The sequence below is a fragment of the Heterodontus francisci genome, chromosome 30 (genome assembly GCF_036365525.1).
Source record: "Heterodontus francisci isolate sHetFra1 chromosome 30, sHetFra1.hap1, whole genome shotgun sequence".
NCBI lineage: Eukaryota > Metazoa > Chordata > Chondrichthyes > Heterodontiformes > Heterodontidae > Heterodontus > Heterodontus francisci.
In genome coordinates, this window is record NC_090400.1 from 23,493,257 (window position 1) to 23,500,736 (window position 7,480).

Here is a 7,480-nt window from a genome sequence, read left to right on the forward strand (position 1 = left end):
AAGGATCTAACCATCTCCCCTTTGACGTTCAATGGTATTATCATCGCTGAATCCCCCACTATCAACATCCTAGGGGTCACTATTGACCAGAAATTGAACTGGACCAGACACATAAATACTGTGGCTACAAGAGAATGTTAGAGGCTGGGAATTATGTGGCGAGTAACTCACCTTCTGTCTCTCCAATGCCTGTCCACCATCTACAAGGCATAAATCAGGAGTGTGATGCAACACTCTCCACTTGCCTGGATGGGTGCAGCTCCAACACTCAAGAATCTCAACATCATCCAGGACATGCAGCCCATATGATTGGCACCCCATCTACCACCTTCAGCATTCACTCCCTCCACCACCGATACACAGTGGCAGCAGTGTGTACCATCTACAAGATGCACTGCAGCAACTCACCAAGGTTACTTTGACAGCACCTTCTAAACCCTGACCTCTACCACCTAGAAGGACAAGGACAGCAGATGCATCGGAACACCACCACCTGCAAGTTGCTCTCCAAGCCACACACCATTGTCTTGGAACTATATCGCCATTCCTTCATTGTTGCTGGGTCAAAATTCTGGAACTCCCTTCCTAACAGCATTGTGGATGTGCCTACACCCCAAGGACTGCAGCGGTTCAAGAAGGCAGCTCACCACCAACTTCTCAAGGGCAATTAGGGATAGGCAATAAATGCTGGCCTAGCCAGGGATGCCCACATCCCACAAGCGAATAAAAAAAAGACCAAACAGGAAATAATACCATTTTTGGGCATGTGTGAATTTTACTACAGGTTTGTTCCAAACCTCAGCACTATTGCCACCTCACTGACAGACGTATTACAGAAAAGAGCAAAGGTAGTGTGGTCACGGAAGTGTCAAACAGCTGTCGAGAAGCTGAAAGCCATCTTAACCAACAAATAAGTGCTGGCAGCTCCAAACTTTCATAAACCATTTAAAGTGGCAGTCGATGCGAGTTACCTAGGGGTAGGTGCCGTTCTGCTCCAAGATGATGAGTCAGGCATTGAGAGACCAGTTGGGTATTTCTCCAAAAAATTAAACCAACACCAAAAGAGAGATACTCCACTGTGGAAAAAGAAGTGCTGGCTCTCAAGCACTTTGAGGTCTATGTCTAAAATAAATACAGGGAGACCATAGTCTATACGAACCTTTAACATTCAAAATCCAGAACGTAAGGTTATTTTGTTGGAGCCTGTTTTTGCAACCCCACCATTTAAAAATTACCCACATTGCAGGAAAAAAACAATGTAATAGTTGATGCTTTATCCAGAGCCTAACCCAACACAGAATCATCCCAGATGAAAACTGAACCAGAGCATAGCTATGGCAGTGTGAGATTGAGAAGTAAGTGTTTGAGGATGAATGTGTGTGTACAGTTTCTTTTTTTAAAATTTACGACCTTATAATGAAATGCTACAGTTGTCACATTTCATTCTGCGTGATGTGCAGGTGTCATGAACACATACTATGCTGAATGATGATTGTTTTTTAATCCAACGGCTGGAAACCTGAATTAAATTTTGAAAAAAGTTGAATGCTCGCAGCTAAAATGGCCACTGAAATTTACATCAGAATCCCTTGCATTCCATTGCATTGAGAGGGAGTCAAATTGTCTGGCAAGTCCCCTCCTGAACAATGACTTGAGAAGTTTGGACTTGACCAGTCCCCATTAACAAAAGCAATCTTGGGACATTAAACTGGTGGAGACGGACCACTCAAAGCAGACAAGCAACTGACACTGATCAGAAGAGACCCAAGTGGGGGGGGGGGGGGGGGTCCCTCTCTTTGTCTCTCTCTCTCTCTCTCTCTCCAGTCCACCTGGCATCACTGCGGCAGACAGAGACCCCATGAAGGAACTTATTTGCATTACTGTTTTCCAGGAGGACCACTGAATCTGCTGGCCATAACTACAAGCCGGAAGCCTCAGGACCAAGTCAGTTCAGCCGGAAGACAACCAAGTCACCAAATTCCACAGACTATATACTTCTTTTTATTGTTCCGGACTCTAATCCAACCAATCTATCCTTCCCTCAACTCTGTAACCTATTTGTGTGTGTGTGTGTGTGTGTGTGTGTGTGAGTGAACCCCGCGTGTGTGTGCGTGAGAAGGTTGGAGCATAGTTTATTATTTTACTTAGATCAGTTTAGGTAAAATAACCTCTCTTTGTTAAACTCAAAAAAACCTGTCTGATTTGTTCTTTGATGATGATAGCACATAAATAGTGAAACACATACTAAATTGGCAAGTGCATTCACTTTTAAAAAGAAATAAACCCTGTTGCAGTCAGACAAGGAGAGGGAAAAGATGGGAGCCCTTCGACCCCACCTCACCTGATCGTAACAAAGGCAACAGGAAACCACCTCATATAACCTCTTCCCTAGTCATTGTCATCTCTCCTGGGTGGAGAAAAAGAACAGAGGACCTGCTGTTGGGCAGACGACCGTGGCAGTGCTCCTTTATTCTGGAAATGCCTTTCTAGAGCTCTCCACCTGTTGCCTCTTTTCATACTTTTAAACACCATGTCCAAAGACAGCAAGTACAGGGGAACACCACCACCTGTGATTCCCCCTCTATCACACACCATCCTGACTTGGACAAGTTCCTTCATTGTCACTGAGTCAAAATTCTGAAACTTCCTACTTAACGGCATTAAGCTTAACTGCACCTTCATCACATGAACTATAGCGCTTTTAGAAGAAGACCCATCTTCTCAAGGGAAACTAGGGATGGACAAAACATGCTGACCTTGCTAGCAATACCCATATCCCAAAAACGAATTTTAAAAAATGTTGACTGTGTCTTCAACTGGCAGCCTCCCACCCATGCCCCCACACCACCCTGCCAAAGCCTTACCGATTTCATTTCTCCTTTCCCTTTCTCAACATCCATCATTCTTGCTGTACATGATTTGACATTGAATTCAAAGAGTTGATTTCCAGAGGTGAGGTGAGAGCGACCGCCCTTGACATCAAGGCAGCATTTGACCGAGTATGGCATCAAGGAGCTCGAGAAAAACTGGAGTCAATGGGAATCGGGGGATAACGGCTGCTCGTACCTAGCACAAAGGAAGATAGTTGTGATTGTTGGAGGTCAATCATCTCAGTCCTAGGACATCCTCAGGGTAGTGTCCTAGGCCCAACCATTTCCTGCTGCTTCATCAATGACCTTCCTTCAATCATAAGGCCAGAAGTGGAGATGTTCGCTGATGATAGCACAGTGTTCAGCACCATTCGCGACTCCTCAGATACTGAAGCAGTCTGTGTAGAAATGCAGCAAGACCTGGACGATATCCAGGCTTGGGCTGATAAGTGGCAAGTAACATTCGCGCCACACAAGTGCCAGGCAATGACCATCTCCAACAAGAGAAAATCTAACCAATTCCCCTTGACATTCAATGGCATTACGATCGCTGTATCCCCCACTATCAACATCCTAGGAGCTACCATTGACCAGAAACTGAACTGGAGTAGCCATATAAATACCATGGCTACAAGAGCCGGTCAGAGGCTAGGAATCCTGCGACGGGTAACTTACCTCCTGACTCCCCAAAGCCTGTCCACCATCTACAAGTCAGGAGAGTGATGGAATACTCTCTGCATGCCGGATGGGTGCAGCTCCAACAACACTCAAGAAGCTCGATACCACCCAAAACAAAGCAGCCCGCTTGATTGGCACCCCATTCACAAACATTCACGCCCTCCACCACCAACGCACAGTGGCAGCAAAGTGTACCATCTACAAGATGCACTGCAGCAACGCACCAAGGCTCCTTAAACAGCACCTTCCAAACCCATGACCTCTACCACCTAGAAGGACAAGGGCAGCAGATGAATGGGAATACCATCACCTGCAGGATCCCCTCCAAGCCACACATTATCCTGACTTGAAACTATATCGCCATTCCTTGACTGTTGCTGGGTCAAAATCCTGGAACTCTCTTCCTAACAACACTGCGGGTGTACCTACCCCACATGGACTGCAGCGGTTCAAGAAGGCAGCTCACCACCACCTTCTCAAGGGGAATTAGGGATAGATAATAAATGCTGGCCTAGCCACAGATGCCCACATCCCATGAATGAATAAAAAAAATTTGCCCACACTAATTCACTCTCCTTCGCCGTTCCTCTGTTTCTTTCTCAATCTTTAAGTTTCATTAGTTAAGGAGATAAATTTTTGGTTCTATCATTCAATAAGGTCCAAGATGCCTCCTTGTCCTTGCCATTATCAGCTCGCACTTCCAGAAAATAATAGTGCAAAGGTTTTTTGAGCTGAAAGGTGCAAAATAAAGTGCATGCTGCAAGATGCCCTGTTCCAGTGATATTTGGCCCTGTGACTTACTTGCAGAGCAAGTAATAAGCAGAAGGCTATTGATTTTGAAACTGGAATAGATCCACTGCAATGTTGCATAGTAAGAGGCCTAGCTGAGATTGCTTGGTGGCTGAATGTAATCATCAGCATGAATGCAGCTGGCACAACAACATTATTTTTAGGAGAGGCGTTAGGCCTCTCAAAGCCTGGAAAAATTAGGATTGGTATGCACCATGCACACTTCACCCATTTTTTTCACAAAAATTGTAATTAGGATCCTGCAACAGAGCTGGGATATGCATTTGCATATTTAAACAACCTCGTGCCTGTTATGGGCAGAAATGTTGGGTGCTCCGCTAAAGGCCTGTCGAAAAGTTGATTCAGGTGGGAAAATGGGTTCACAAGGTCCCCATTAGCTTTTCCTTTCCCAACTGCCTGCTTTTCAAATGAGAAAATGATTTATTTTAATAAGGTTTCTTGGCCATTCCCTGCAAAACATGCCTTGGCAGGCAGAGTTCTTTGATAGTGGTATCTTTTCCAAAGCTGAGCATCATGAGATGTCCTGCAGGAGTCTAAATGGTCACAACTGTAATTGATGGGAGTGATAATGCACTGGTGAACCACTACTGGCTGATTCTTGCAAAGTTTCTTGCCAATTTCAATGGCCACCCTATGGTCAATAAAGTAGAATGCCATCACTTTTACTACAACTGGATTTGAAGCATTGATGCTTTTTGCAGCTGTACGGCAGGTTCCAGAAGCTGGCTTCCTGATTCCTTTATTTCATTAAGGCCACATATACCTGATGCCAAATCTGAAAAATTTGCCTGTATCCTTGAATTGGTGCTTAATATTTTGTTGCTTGTTAACACCTTGTTAAGGCTTAATGTTTTGTGATAATGTGCATGAAACTAGTTCACTCTTGGAATTTATTTTGAGAATTGTAGGCAAAAATTACCAATGTTTCTGCACAAAATTACTGCACATTTCCCTCCTCATCCTTCTCAACCTGTCTGCAGCCTTTGACACAGTTGATCACACCATCCTTCTCCAGTTCTTCTTCACTGTCATCCAGCTGGGTCGGTCTGGTCTCACATGAATTCATTCTTATCTACCTAATCGTAGGCTGAAAATGACTTTGAATGGCTTTCTTCCTGGTCCTGCACCATTCCCTCTGTTGTCCGCCAAGGATCTACCCTTAGATCCCTCCTATTTCTCATCTACATGCTGCCCCTCAGCGACTTCATCTGAAAGCACTGCATTAGTTTTCACATGTACACTGACGGCATCCAGCTCTACCTCACCACCACCTCTCTCGATTCCTCCACTGTTGCTAAATTATCAGACGGCTTATCCGACATCCAATAATGAATGAGCAGAAATTTCCTCTAATTAAATATTGGGAAGACTGAAGCCATTCTTTTCGGTTCCTGTTCCAAACTCCATTCCCTTGCTACGGATTCCATCTCTCTCCCTGGCAACAGCCCAAGATTAAACCAGGGATGTGACTAGTGGTGTTCCGCAGGGATCAGTGCTGAGACCTTTGCTCTTTGTAGTATATATAAATGATTTGGAGGAAAATGTAGCTGGTCTGATTAGTAAGTTTGCGGACGACACAAAGGTTGGTGGAGTTGCGGATAGTGATGAGGATTGTCAGAGGATACAGCAGGATATAGATTGGTTGGAGACTTGGGCGGAGAAATGGCAGATGGAGTTTAATTCGGACAAATGTGAGGTAATGCATTTTGGAAGGTCTAATGCAGGTGGGAAGTATACAGTAAATGGCAGAACCCTTAGGAGTATTGACAGGCAGAGAGATCTGGGCGTACAGGTCCACAGGTCACTGAAGGTGGATAAGGTAGTCAAGAAGGCATACGGCATGCTTGCCTTCATCGGTCGGGGCACAGAGTATAAAAATTGGCAAGTCATGTTGCAGCTGTACAGAACTTTAGTTAGGTTACACTTAGAATATTGCGTGCAATTCTGGTCGCCACACTACCAGAAGGACGTGGAGGCTTTGGAGAGGGTACAGAGGAGGTTTACCAGGATGTTGCCTGGTCTGGAGGGCATTAGCTATGAGGAGAGGCTGGATAAACTTAGATTGTTTTCACTGGAACAACAGAGGTGGAGAGGCGACATGATAGAGGTTTACAAAGTTATGAGCGGCATGGACAGAGTGGATAGTCAGAAGCTTTTTCCCAGGGTGGAAGAGTCAGTTACTGGGGGACATCGGTTTAAGGTGAGAGGGGCAAAGTTTAGAGGGGATGTGCGAGGCAAGTTCTTTACACAGAGGGTGGTGAGTGCCTGGAACTTGCTGCCGGGGGAGGTGGTGGAAGCAGGTACGATAGCGACATTTAAGAGGCATCTTGACAAATACATGAATAGGATGGGAATAGAGGGATACGGTCCCCGGAGGTGCAGAAGGTTTTAGTTTAGGCAGGCAGCAAGATCGGCGCAGGCTTGGAGGGCTGAATTGCCTGTTTCTGTGCTGTACTGTTCTTTGTTCAGCCAGTCTGTTTGCAACCTTGGTGTTACATTTGACCTCAAGATAAGCTTCTGACCTCATATTAACACCATCACCAAGACCGGCCTATTGCCATCTCCATAACAATCGCCCGACTTCATCCCCGTCTCAGCTCATCTGCTGCTGAAACCCTCATTCATGCCTTTGTTACCTTGCGACTTGACTATTCCAACACACTCCTGGCTGGTCTTCCACATAAAGGCCTGCTCGGGTCTGCAATTGAAACCCGACTCGAGCCCAACCCGGCCCGAGTCCTTTGAATTTTCCCCACGCCCGACCCGAACACCGGAATGAAGTTGATATTAAAAAGGTTGTGCACTACCTTGGATGGAATTACTCACTGCAGACTAGTGCAGAGTCTGGATGCACGTTTCCCACCTTAATGTCCTGACTGCCAGTGTCCGAACTGGCCCGAGCCTGTATGCCCGACCTGGAAGAGCAACCCGACCCGAACCCGACACATGTTTGCGGGCCCAGTCGGGTTTGGGTCGGGTAGCCATGCTCTACTTCTATATTCTACTCTCTGTAAACTTGAGGTCATCCAAAACTCTGCTATGTCTTAAAATCCCATTCACCTGTCACCCCTGTCCTCATTGACCTACATTGGCTCCAGGTCAAGCAACAACTTGATTTTAAA

At 45.7% G+C, this 7,480-nt stretch overlaps 1 protein-coding gene across 12 annotated transcripts in view; it reads right to left on the reverse strand.

Annotated features, from left to right (window-relative positions):
* Positions 1-7,480, reverse strand: part of LOC137346623 (elastin-like) — a 508,685-nt gene that overhangs the window by 447,256 nt on the left and 53,949 nt on the right. The window lies entirely within an intron of this gene.